Genomic DNA, 12,672 nt, shown 5'->3' with positions numbered 1-12,672 from the left:
CATGTTTGTGTTGTTAATCTGATTTCTCTTAAAAACCCTTATGGAATGTAGACATTTACATTTACCATTTAGAGAAGGTGCCAGAACATAAAACAGTCTAGATGCATGTCTTCCTTGATCCCCGAAAGAGGATGGAACAAGTTGAGCTGTGCTTACGAATCTGAAGAATTAGAAAGAGTTTTATTGGTAAGTACATTTGCACATACAAGGAATTTGTAACAACACAAACAAAACGAAATGGAATAAGATTTGGAGTATTATCAAATAAATAAAAGTGGTATTGCACAGTATTTTGCATATTGCACATTTAATTGCAGGAGAATACTTGGGGGAATATTTGACTGTTCATGAGAGAGGTTGCCTGGGGGAAGAAGCTGTTCTTGTGCCTGGCTGTCCTGGTGTTCAGTGCGCTGTTTGACCAGACAACAAAAGTTCAAGGACAAGATGGTTTGGCTTACTAGTGCGCATGCGCGAGCGTGCAGCAGCTTGGTGCAGTTGCTCTTTGTTTTTTTGGGTTTTATTAGTTTTTTAATACTTTTCTGCTTTTATCTATTTATAACTTTTTTTTCTCTTCGGCAATCAGCGCGCAGCAGCACAGAGCCGGTTCCTTTGTTTACACTAGGGAACAGCTGATCTCACTAAAGCCAGCCGGCATCGGAGACCCAGTTGTGTTTCGGTCTCTAAACATCCCTGATGGGATATGGAGGAGGACACCGAGAGGACAAAGAGGTGGAAGAAATGGGCGCAGAGGATGCAAAGATGAGGAGAGACGAAAGGATCAGGAGGAGAGGATGAAAAAGTACAAGCCGTATCTCCCGTCTTTTATTATGGGCAATGTGAGATCTCTGGATAACAAGATGGATGAGCTGAACGCCTTAGTGAGGACAGTAAACTCGCGAGTGCAGTCTGATGTGTTTTACAGAGACTTGGTTACATGGTGATGTGCCTGACTTTAATATTACATTGGATGGCTTCAGCATGGTACGGAGCGACAGGACGAAGAGTGAGAGCGGTAAGAGGAAAGGAGGGGAGCTGGCTGTTTAGATCAACAATGTGTGGTGTAACCCCGTTCATGTGACTATTAAGGAGCGCGTTTGTAGTCCAGATATTGAACTGCTGGCTGTCGGACTTCACCCATATTATTTACCCAGAGAATTCTCTCATGTGATAATAACTGCCGTGTACATTCCTCCATCTGCGAATGCCACCGCAGCCTGTAACTTCATCTACTCGGTCACCGCCAAACTCCAGACCCAGCACCCAGATCCCTTTCTTCTGATCTCCGGTGATTTCAACCATGCATCCCTGATGAAGACTCTCCCCACTTCCACTCAGTATGTGGATTGCCACACCAGGGGGGATAGGACACTGGACTTGCTTTATGCTAATGTTAAAAGTGCTGCAGCCTGCCCCCTCTGGGGAAATCAGACCACAACCTAGTTCATCTCCAGTCAATATACAAACCCCTGGTCCAGAGGCAGCCTGCTACAGTGAGGAATGTAAGAAGGTGGTCAGAGGGAGCCACTAATACCCTGCAGGACTGTTTTGAGGCTACAGACTGGGATGTTCTCTGCGTTACAGAGTACATAAACTTATGTGTGGACACTTATGCTGTTCCCCAACAATAAACTCTGGGTCACCAAGGACATTAAAGCTTCCTTAAATGAGAAAAAAAAGGCTTTTAGGTCTGGTGATAAGGAAGCAGCGAAGAAGGCTCAAAGAATGTTGACTGGCAAAATCAGGGAGGGGAAAGAGTCGTACCGCAAAAAACTGGAACAAAGGTTGAAGAACAACAACATGAAAGAGGTGTGGAGCGGCATGAGGAGCATTACTGGCTACAAGACGAGCGGCCAAGCTATTGAGGGTGATGTGGAACGTGCTAACGATCTCAACACCTAGATTTGATGTCCCTCTGCCTCACACAACCTCCAACTTCAGCTTTAATACAGGCTCCTATCCTTCTGCTCCACCATCCACCCCCACACAGAAAACTACTTCTTCTGCACTCCCATCAATCAACATCTCAGATGACCAGGTAAAACGCAAACGTGAAAAACATCTTGCATTGTTCCTGTCCCCAAAATACCACAACCCTCTGCCCAGTCGCTCTAACATCACATATCATAAGAGTGTTTGAGAGACTTATCCTGGATGCACTTCATCCCCAGGTAAAGTCCTCTTTTGACCCTCTTCAGTTTGCCTATCAGCCATCCCTGGGAGTAGATGACGCCATTAGACATCTGCTCCACCGAACCTACTCCCACCTCGCCAAACCTGGGACCAGTGTTAGGATTATTTTCTTCGATTTCTCAAGTGCCTTCAACACCATACGACCGGCAGTACTGGGGGAGAAACTAAGGATCTTGCAAACTGACACTCCCCTGGTCTCATGGATCATGGACTATCTGACATGCCATCCCCAGTATGTCAGATTACAAAACAGTGTGTCTGACACATTGATCTGCAGCACTGGTGCTCCTCAGGGGACTGTTCTGTCTCTATTTCTTTTTACCCTCTATACATCTGACTTTAAATATAACTCAGAATCATGCCATCTACAGAAGTTCTCTGACGACTCTGTGGTGGTGGGATGTATTAAGGACGGTGACATCTCCGAGTACCAGTCTGTGGTGGATGACTTTGTTTTCTGGTGTGAGCATAACCACCTACAACTCAACATCAAGAAAACGAAGGAGCTGGTGGTCGACTTTAGGAAAAGTGGAACCCCTGTGACTCCGATATCTGTTAAGGGAGAGACAGTGGACATGGTCTCTGAGTATAAATACCTGGGAGTGCATCTGGATAACAAACTGGACTGGGGTGCGTTTCCCGTACAACGATGTAGCTCTTTGCTTAACCACCGTTGTACGATGCAACGTTGAAGAAAATAACTAACTAGTCACGACTGTTTCCCAACACCATAGTACCTGTGTCGCACTTCCATCGTTAAAACCATGTTGGTTTAATCTGTCGTTCTTCTTCTTCTTCGATACAATGGCGAAAGATGACAATTCTGATGAGGATATATATATATAATTTTTTTTTAACCTATGAATAGTCCATATTCTACTTCTGAGAGCACAACAAAGATATAAAAACTCACCTTTTCTTCGCACAAACGAAACCAAGGCTGTGCTCCAACCGGCATAAATAATGCTTTCGTAGGGCACTTCGAAGGGAAAATAATTGCAATGGTATCGCTGTTAAATCGTTTCAAAGTGAATTTGTAATCAAAATAATGGAAAAATGAATAACCTAATATCTCAGCACCAAAACATTAAGTTTTCCAAATCGCTCAAAGTGGTTGGGAAAAATTTTAGAAACTAATGAAATACTGTGAATAGAACACACCCAGCCGCGGCAAGGAACTATGCTTCTAACCACAGGTCGAAGGCTGTAGTTCCAACCACGTAAGTTTGCGACGCTGTTTGCGAATGTTCGTTTGAACTATGGTTTCGAGAAACACTGAATTGCTGAAGTGGCCACAGTTGGCTAACGATGCTTTTGGGAAACGCACCCCTGGTCAGTTAACACATTGGCACTCTACAAGAAAGGACAAAGCCGGTTGTACTTTCTGAGAAGGCTCAGGTCTTTCAACATCTGCAATACCATTCTTCAGGTGTTAAGAACATAACTTAACATAGGTGTTAACATAAATCTGTTGTGGCGAGTGTTGTTTTCTATGCTGTGGTCTGTTGGGGCTGCAACATGAAAGCGGCAGACAAAAACAGACCGGACAAGGTCATTAAAAGGGCCGGATTCTATCCAAAATACACACAATCTTGAACAATCTTTATCACCCGCTACACAGTGTTCTCTCTGACCAGAGGAGCAATTTCAGCCAGAGACTGATCATGACCAGGTGTTCTACAGAGTGCCACAGGAGATATTTTCTCCCAATGGCCATTAAACTATACAACTAATTTCTGTAACGCTTTCACTAAGGGATAGAGACTGTCAGTAGTTAATGCTTAATAATACTTTCGGACACTACTGTTCCCTCAACTCAAGATAAGTTCCAAGTCCAAGTGCAATATCCGATTATCAGTACATTTGTGCAATATTCTTTTCTATTCACTTATACTACATTTCAAAGGCAATATCAGTATACAGATTATATTTTTTAGTGCAATATGTAAAAAAGTGTGCTATATTTAATTCTATTTTTGCTTCTATTTATTGTATTTTTCTTTTAATTTTATTTCTTGAATTTTACTCTTTCCTTGTCTCAAAGTTTTTTGTTTGTTTGTTTGTTTGTTTTTTAATTAATTAATGCAACTGTATGACCAAGACAAAGCAATTTCCCTCTGGGATTAATAAAGTTCTTTTTCTTTGAATCTTAAAGTGATAAAAAAAAAAACCCTCTTGGTTCTAAAAAAACCAGTGGTGCCCAGGAACTGAAATGACTTCATTGCTGGAGTCTTTGGAGGTGCAATCATTAGTGTAGAGAAATGAGCAGTGGGGAGGAAACACGTCTCTGGGCGATGGCAGTGTTCATAATCCGGCTGTTGGACATGAAAAGCTGTTAATCAATTAAAAGATAGGGCTAGGAACAGTGAGGTGGGTTAATTTGGTGTGGAGCAGCAGAGGACCAAGCACCAAGAGGACCAAGGAGGATGAGAACAGATGACTGTTGAGCTGATCTAGCAGCATGGAGCTTCTCAGCGAATGACAGAAGGGCAGTCTCTAGAATGTGCTGCTTTGAATTTGGAATGGGTAGGATCATTAAGGTTGTTCTGCGAGGGATAAAGAGACATTTGATTGTAGACAGTGTGTTCAAGAATTTAGAGAGAAAAAAGAGAAGTGATACCAGTGTTAATGATGTATGCTGGCTTCTTGCAGGGTTTTTTTAAATGCAGCAGAAACATATCCAGATGATTTGAAAAGATTGATGATGGCTGAAATGAAGGGGAGAAGGTCTTCAAAAATGGCCTAGAGCAGGGGTCTTCAACTAAAATTGCTTGAGGTCCGGTAAATAAACACTCCTCACCAGCTAAGGTCCGGACAACCCAAAACAGACACTGATGCTTTAGGTGTATCCAATATATGTTTTCATATGGATAAACATGTCTTTTTGTATGTATAAACAGACCAATTTACATCCTTCACAAATTGGATCTAATTTTAATGCTGTTCTTTTCTGTCCTTTATGTTGCTTTGGTACAAAATAATTTAATTAAACCAGTAACAATGTCTGTCAAAAATATAATAAAGGAAACTGTGCAAAATGCCTTCATCCCTAAATCTGAACAGAGCATAAATAAATTTCAACATTAATAACTTAAAAGTTGCCAACAACTTAAAAATTAACAACTCCTTTACTATTTCCCCACCTGTAAAGGGCTTATTATCTTCTTCTTTGTCTTTCGGCTGTTCCCTTTCAGGGGTCGCCACAGCGAATCATTTGCCTCCATCTAACCCTATCCTCTGCATCCTCTTCTCTCACACCAACTTACTTCATGTCCTCTCTCACTGCATCCATAAATCTCCTCTTTGGTCTTCCTCTAGACCTCCTGCCTGGCAGTTCCAACCTCAGCATCCTTCTACCGATATATTCACAATCTCTCCTCTGAACATGTCCAAACCACCTCAATCTGGCCTCTCTGACTTTATCTCCAAAACATCTAACGTGGGTTGTCCCTCTGATAAACTCATTCTTAATCCTATCCATCCTTGTCACTCCCAAAGAGAAGCTCAACATCTTCAGCTCTGCTACCTCCAACTCTGCCTCCTGTCTTTTCTTCAGCGCCACTGTCTCTAAGCCATAGAGCATCGCTGGTCTCACCACTGTCCTGTACACCTTTCCTTTCATGTTGACCCTAAGTACTTAAAATCCTGCACCTTCTTTACCTCTGCTCCCTGTAGCCTCACCGATCCTCCTGGGTCCCTCTCGTTTACACACATGTATTCCGTCTTGCTGCGGCTAACCTTCATTCCTCTGCTTTCCAGAGCATACCTCCACCTCTCCAAATTTTCCTCCACCTGTTTCCTGCTCTCGCTACAGAGCACAATGTCATCTGCAAACATCATAGTCCATGGAGACTCCTGTCTAAACTCATCTGTCATCCTGTCCATCACCAGAGCAAACAAAAAGGGTCTTAGAGCCTATCCTTGATGCAGACCCACCTCCACCTTGAACTCTTCTGTCACACCTACAGCACATCTCACCACTGTCTTACAGCTCTCATACATGTCCTGCACCCCTTTAACATACTTCTCTGCCACTCCAGACTTTCTCATACAATACCACAGCTCCTCTCTTGGCACCCTGTCAATCGCTTTCTCTAAATCTAAAAAGACACAATGCAACTCCCTGTTATGTACCTTCTCTGTACTTCTCTGCCAGCATCCTCAAAGCAAATACTGCATCTGATGTACTCTTTCTAGGCATAAAACCATATTGCTGCTCACAAATTCTCACCTCCGCCCTTAACCTAGCTTCCACTACTCTTTCCCACAGCTTCATTGTCTCACTTTCTGCTCTCTTCAAAGCACACATGACTGCACATCTGAACGTATCGGTTGGCGTAGCAACCCGTGGCGCCGTAGGATCCAAATGGCATACTGAGCTGACCTTCACGTGCCCGATATACATTTTCTTTCATTAGAAAATAGCGTTTGAGATATATATATATATATATATATATATATATATATATATAATATTTATTTTATTTTTTATACTAAGTCAAAAGGCTTCATGGTCGCATCTCGCGGTCCGGATCCACCAGTTGGCGACCCCTGGCCTAGAGCATTGTGAAGTAATTGAGTCCAAGTAACAGGTGATAAAATGGGAGGATGAGGTGATGTGCTGAATCTCTTCAGTTGTTAGGCTGTAATATTCTGCTAGGGGTTGAAAGAGAGAGTCCTGAGGTTTTGCTGTAGGAGTTGGGATGGGAGCAAAGGTGTGGCGGTTAATTGCTATTTATAAATAATCAGCAGTCAAAGAAGCCAGTGGGTTGAGTAGTGAAAGAAGATATTGTGGAGCTTGCAAGGGTTATGTGCATAAGTTTTCAGCTTTTCCCTGTTCAAGGCAGTCTTATGGGAACTGCAGTTTTTCTGCAGTTCCTAATTCTTTTCCATTGTTGCACAATACATAGCCAAGGAGCAGGACAAGAAATCTTCCTTGTTTTTTTTATTTTACTATCACAAGCTGTAGGGAAAGAAAAGGAGTCTGAAAGGGATGATACAGTACAGGAAGACACAGAGGAAGGGGAGACAGATTAGAGGTCTCTGTGGTAGAAGAGAAATGTTCGTGGTTGGTTTTAGTCAGGAGAGGAAGGGTAAAGATGAAGGATACGAGATAATTATCAGATTTATCAAAAGGAATAGCAGTCATATTTGTGGCTGGGGAGGGGTAGTGGGAATTTCCTGACAAATACTACAAATTTTTCTGACAAATACTACGCTTTTACCCTCAAGGTGGGCATGGCAATATGCATCAATCAACAGAGCCAATTAATACAATAGTTTATCCTACAGTAAATACACAGAGTATGCAGAAGAAAGAAACGAACGTAATGCCCCTACAAAGTGCCCAAATGTTCACAAAACATTAACAAATGCGTGACACAGCAGGGCTTACTCAAAAAAATGTATGTAACTTTTGAAAACTGAATCTTCAGAGATGTATGGACAGATCATTATGCATATGGTTATTTTTCCTGTGGGAAGATTAAAAGCAGTTTGTCTCATATGTTCCAAAACCATTCTGCTAAAAGCAGACTTTAGACGCCACTATAAGATAAAACATCGGTCGTTAGAGCAAACATATCCACAGCAGTCAGAGGTGAACACTTAAATATCCGAACTAAGGATAAAAGTGACGTTATGTGCTGGCTGTAATAATCTCTCTTAAACAGAGAGTGTATTTGGCTGGCGACAAAAGAAGTACAACGTAGCGTTAACAAGGCGTAAGATACTCAACCTTACAAAATGTAAATTATTTGTATTAACAAGTTAGGCAAATTCTGCTGTAGTGAAATAATAATATCACTGATTACATTAAAGCTGATCAGCTTATTTTTAGCTTTTAACTATTTCCACAAACTTTTCACGGTCAACGGTGGGTACTAACTCTAGAACAGTGGAACCTTAGATTATGAGTAACGCGGTTTACAAGTGTTCCGCAAGACGAGCAACGATTTTTAATAATTTTTGACTTGAAAAACGAGCATTGTCTTAGTTTACGAGCACAGAGTATCATGTTTCACGCATGCGCTTCTTGTTTTGACACCGAGCATCACGTCATCACAAGTGAGCCAACGGTTTTTCTCTCTCTTGCAGCGGAATTGTAGGTAATCGTCTCTCCTGCTGGGTGAATACACACACACACACACACACACACACACACACACTGTGTGTGTGTGTAATGTGCGTGGGCGCACACACACACATTAACGGAGAGACCGTTCTTAAAACCGTTTAAAAATTAGCAAGGAACATCGCTAGTCACACTCGCGTGAGCGCATACAAACGGGATCACTACTGTAAAGTAAAACAACAACAACAACAAAAAAAAAGTAAACAGCTCTTCACCTTTGAAAACAATCGCGACAGAGAAGAATTTCTGTGTTTGTTTGGCAACCTGAGAGGAGGGGAGACCTATCGTGTAAAGCCGAGACCTATCGTCTCCCCTGCTGGGTCTTAGTGCTTGCAGTGTTTTTAAGTGCGCGTGTGTGTGTTTGTGTTTGTGTAAGGCAGAGAGTTTGTGTGTTTGTTTGGCAACCTGAGAGAAGGGGCTGTGAGCGAGCCCCCCTTCAGTCCCCCTTCTCTCAGGTTGCCAAACAAACACACAAACTCCTCTCTATCGCGATTGTTTTCAAAGGTGAGGAGCTGTTTAATTAGTTTTTTGTTGTTGTTGTTGTTGTTTTACTTTACAGCAGTGATCCTGTTAGTATGCACTTACGTGAGTGTGACTAGGGATGTTCCTTGCTAATTTTTTTAACGGTTTTAAAAATGGTCTATCTGTTAATGTGTGTGTGTGTGTGTGTGTGTGTGTAAGCGTGCACGCACATTTTACACACACCCACCCTGCATGCACAAACGGAAACACTTCTGTCAGGTTTTATTAAAAAAAAATTTAAGTTAAAGTACAGGTTAATTTATTTATTATTTTTATGTATATATTTTTGGGGCTGTAGAATGAATACTTTAAGTTTCCATTATTTCTTATGGAAAAATTTTAATTTGGTTTACGAGTGTTTTGGAATACGAGCCTGCTTCCGGAACGAATTATGCTTGTAATCCGAGGTTCCACTGTATATTATAAATTACAACTGTTACAGTACTTCAAGAAAATGCATATTTTACTAAATATATTATCAGGACTTTTTTTAAATACTGTGCAAAAGTCTTGAGCCACGTCATTTCTTTATATGTTGCTTCCAAAGAGCCAGACTTTATTGTATTTTTGTTATGTTGTCTTAATAATCAGTTCTGCAAGCTCTCATGTTATGTATCATTCAAGCATAAAAAACATCTAACTCAAGGACTGAACCAGTGAGAAACAGGTGCAGAGGATGATCAGGCTGGTGATTAATATACTGGTGATGCTGAATGCAGAGTGGTTGCAACAGACAAGAGGGGAAATTGCTGCTGAGGTTGTTACGTAAACATACAATTTTTAAATAGTAACTTTAGGCACGTTGCAGCCTCCCACAGTAAACAATTTGTTCCCATTTTTGTATTTAATCCTTACCATTTCATTTATTAAGAAGAAAATATAAATAGCTCAAGACTTTCACACAGTATTGTATGTATTAATGTATTAACCATGTTGTTCGATTATGATGCCCAGGTGGCATTTAGCAAAATGCTGCAAAAAAGAAAAAGAAAAAAGCTAAAAAAAGCTTAAGTTTAAGTTTTTGGACACCAGGTCTTATTATGAACTGAAGGTGACGCAGAAGGTGCCCTGGACTGTGGCGCTGCATACCGAGTCTTTCAATGCAGGCAACACTCAGGTATGTTTGAAAGACCTGTATTGAAAGATTCATTGCCATTGCCTCAGCACAGGGAAAAATAACAATATTATTGCCAGAGCATTATTATACAATGACATTGTCACTTCGACAATGTTCACCAGACTGGCAAAGCTCGGTCTGTATTTGGATTACACAGGAGGTAAAGTGTCCTTCTACGATGCAATGGCTAAACATCACCCACTGTACACTCTTATCTTACCACCTTAGAAGAAAAACTTTCTTTTAATTTTCTATGCAGCTTTTCACGTCGGGATTGAAGAGACTCAGGAGGTGTTGCTTTTGTTTGTTTAGGGTTGATATTTGAGCATGTTAGGTTCGGTGAACTATTAGTGTACCTTGAATTAACATGAAAGTTGTCTTATTGTCTTATTATCCTAAAGTGTTTTAATTTTAATTTTTTAACTCCTGTTGGTATGAATGTTGTAATTATTAATAAAAACTCGTATGTAAATGTAATGTAAATGTATTACTTTATTAGGTCTCTAGAAGGTTTGTACATTCCCTCAAATTCTGAAATGACTTTGTACCCATAGGGACATTAAAAAGCAATGCTACATGTATCTTATCTGTGCTCTAGCATTAAAATATATTTGAAGATAAAGACATGTCAAACACTGAAGGTGGCTAGTTATTTATACACATCACTGAAGACAAACAGTGCTGATTTCCCAGCTCAGACTGTACACAGACTGTAGTCCTACACAACTGAGTATGGTTAGCCTAATGGTTAACCATTAAACATGCAAACTGCATTAGGTTAACCATACTGCTCCCATCTCCCATGTGCAGGACATTTGGGACCAGACACTGTGCTTCAATCCATCTCAGTTACAGAGACCACACACACACACACCCTTTTCTTCTGTTTTGGATAATGGGATCAAGTTCATTAACTGAAACAGGTGAATCAGAGCAAGAAGAACATACAGCAGTAGGACAGACGCAACTGATCAAATATCTGCAGAAATGAGAGCATGAACTCCAAAATGTTGGGTTGGACGGTGAAGTTTAATGAAAGAGAAACCAACATTAAAGACAAACCCTGCAGTGGGAGACCATCAGCTGCATCTTAGTGAGGACCTTCCACAGACATGAACATTACTGCAGCTAATTAATGGCCAAATCTAGTTTAAATTAAGGTCAAACATTTTTCTAAATCTGTGATATATTCTTACCCTTGTAAGACTGTATGTACTGTACGTCCCAATATAAAAACGTGTTCTCCCTGTGTTTGGTGGGTTTCCTCCCATAGTCCAAAGACATGCAGATTAGGCTAATTAAAGTTCCCAAATTGCTCGGAGTGTGTGAATGAGCGTGTAAGTGTGTGTGTGTGTGTGTGTGTGTGTGTGTGTGTGCCCTGCGATGGAATGGCACCCCATTCAGGGTGTGCAATGCCTCAGGCCCTACTGTAAGTCTACTGGGATAGGCTCCAGGCCCCTTTGCAACTTTATATACAGGATAAAGCCTTATAGATGGTGATTAAATGAGTGTAACAGCTGTAGATGGAGCTGAGGAAGGAAAACTAAGAGGAGCAAAAGAAAAAAGGTGTCTGCTATTATCACATCCTGTTACATTGACTACCTAGTAGTATTTTTTTAAATAACACAAATGTGAAACACAGATGTGGAAATAATTTTAACATGCCACAGATTGTCAGCATTTTAATAATTAAAATTAGCTTGTGGATAAAAAAATTAAAATGTGATTTTAAATGTGTGGTAGTTCCTACAGTTGTCCAGCAGGGGACAGAGAGTTCATTATTGTAAAGATATGGGGAACAGTAGTAGGAACACTTCTCGTTTGTGTGTGTGTGTGTGTGTGTGTGTGTGTGTGAGAGAGAGGGGAGAGAGAGAGAGAGAGAGAGATGTTTATAGCTGTTAATGAATTTACAGTTTTAGATAATGTTTAATGCTATGTGTTTTGTCCTCAACATCATGGTAATTTTATAGATGTGTAGATGTGTTTAAAATATTATTGTATTTGTATAATCATACATGAAATCAATGTATTGTTAATAGGTTATTAGTTGAGATCGTCAGAAACTGACGATGGCTGCAACACAGAGAATTTTGGTGAAATGAGTTTGATTTGATCAGGTTATATCTGCATCTCTCCACAGAGCTGCAGTTTTATTCTAAGCTCCTAGTATGGAAAAACCAGAGGTGGGACAAAGTCATTGTTTGGCAAGTCACAAGTAAGTCTCCATTTATTGCCCTCAAGTCCCGAGTCAAGTCCCGAGTCAAGTCCCGAGTCAAGACAGGCAAGTCCCGAGTCAAAGGCCAACAAGTCTAAAGTCAAGTCCAAAGTCCTACGGTTTGACTTTCTAATTTTTTCAAGTCTTTTTAGCAGAAAAATAAAATGTATACAGATTATGTATGGTTGTAAGATCTGTATTTTTTAAACAAACCTTTTTTTATGAAAGAACATTGCTCAGATACATAAAAATACAAATGTTAGTAAATGCTAGTAGCAATGTAAAATGGTAGCACATATTCTCAATGAAGTAGGCTACTTCATACAAACAATAACGTTGTTTTCTTCACATAACATTAAAGAACTTTGCTCCCTACCTTGTGAGATACACTCACGTAGGCTACCTCATACAAACAATCCGGTGCTGTTTTGAAGTTGGTTCCCCCATCAGGATGCGTTTTTTTTAGCCCCACCCCCATGAAAAGGGCACAGGGAA

The sequence above is a fragment of the Clarias gariepinus genome, chromosome 1 (assembly GCF_024256425.1).
Source record: "Clarias gariepinus isolate MV-2021 ecotype Netherlands chromosome 1, CGAR_prim_01v2, whole genome shotgun sequence".
NCBI lineage: Eukaryota > Metazoa > Chordata > Actinopteri > Siluriformes > Clariidae > Clarias > Clarias gariepinus.
This window is presented reverse-complemented; position numbering follows the sequence as displayed.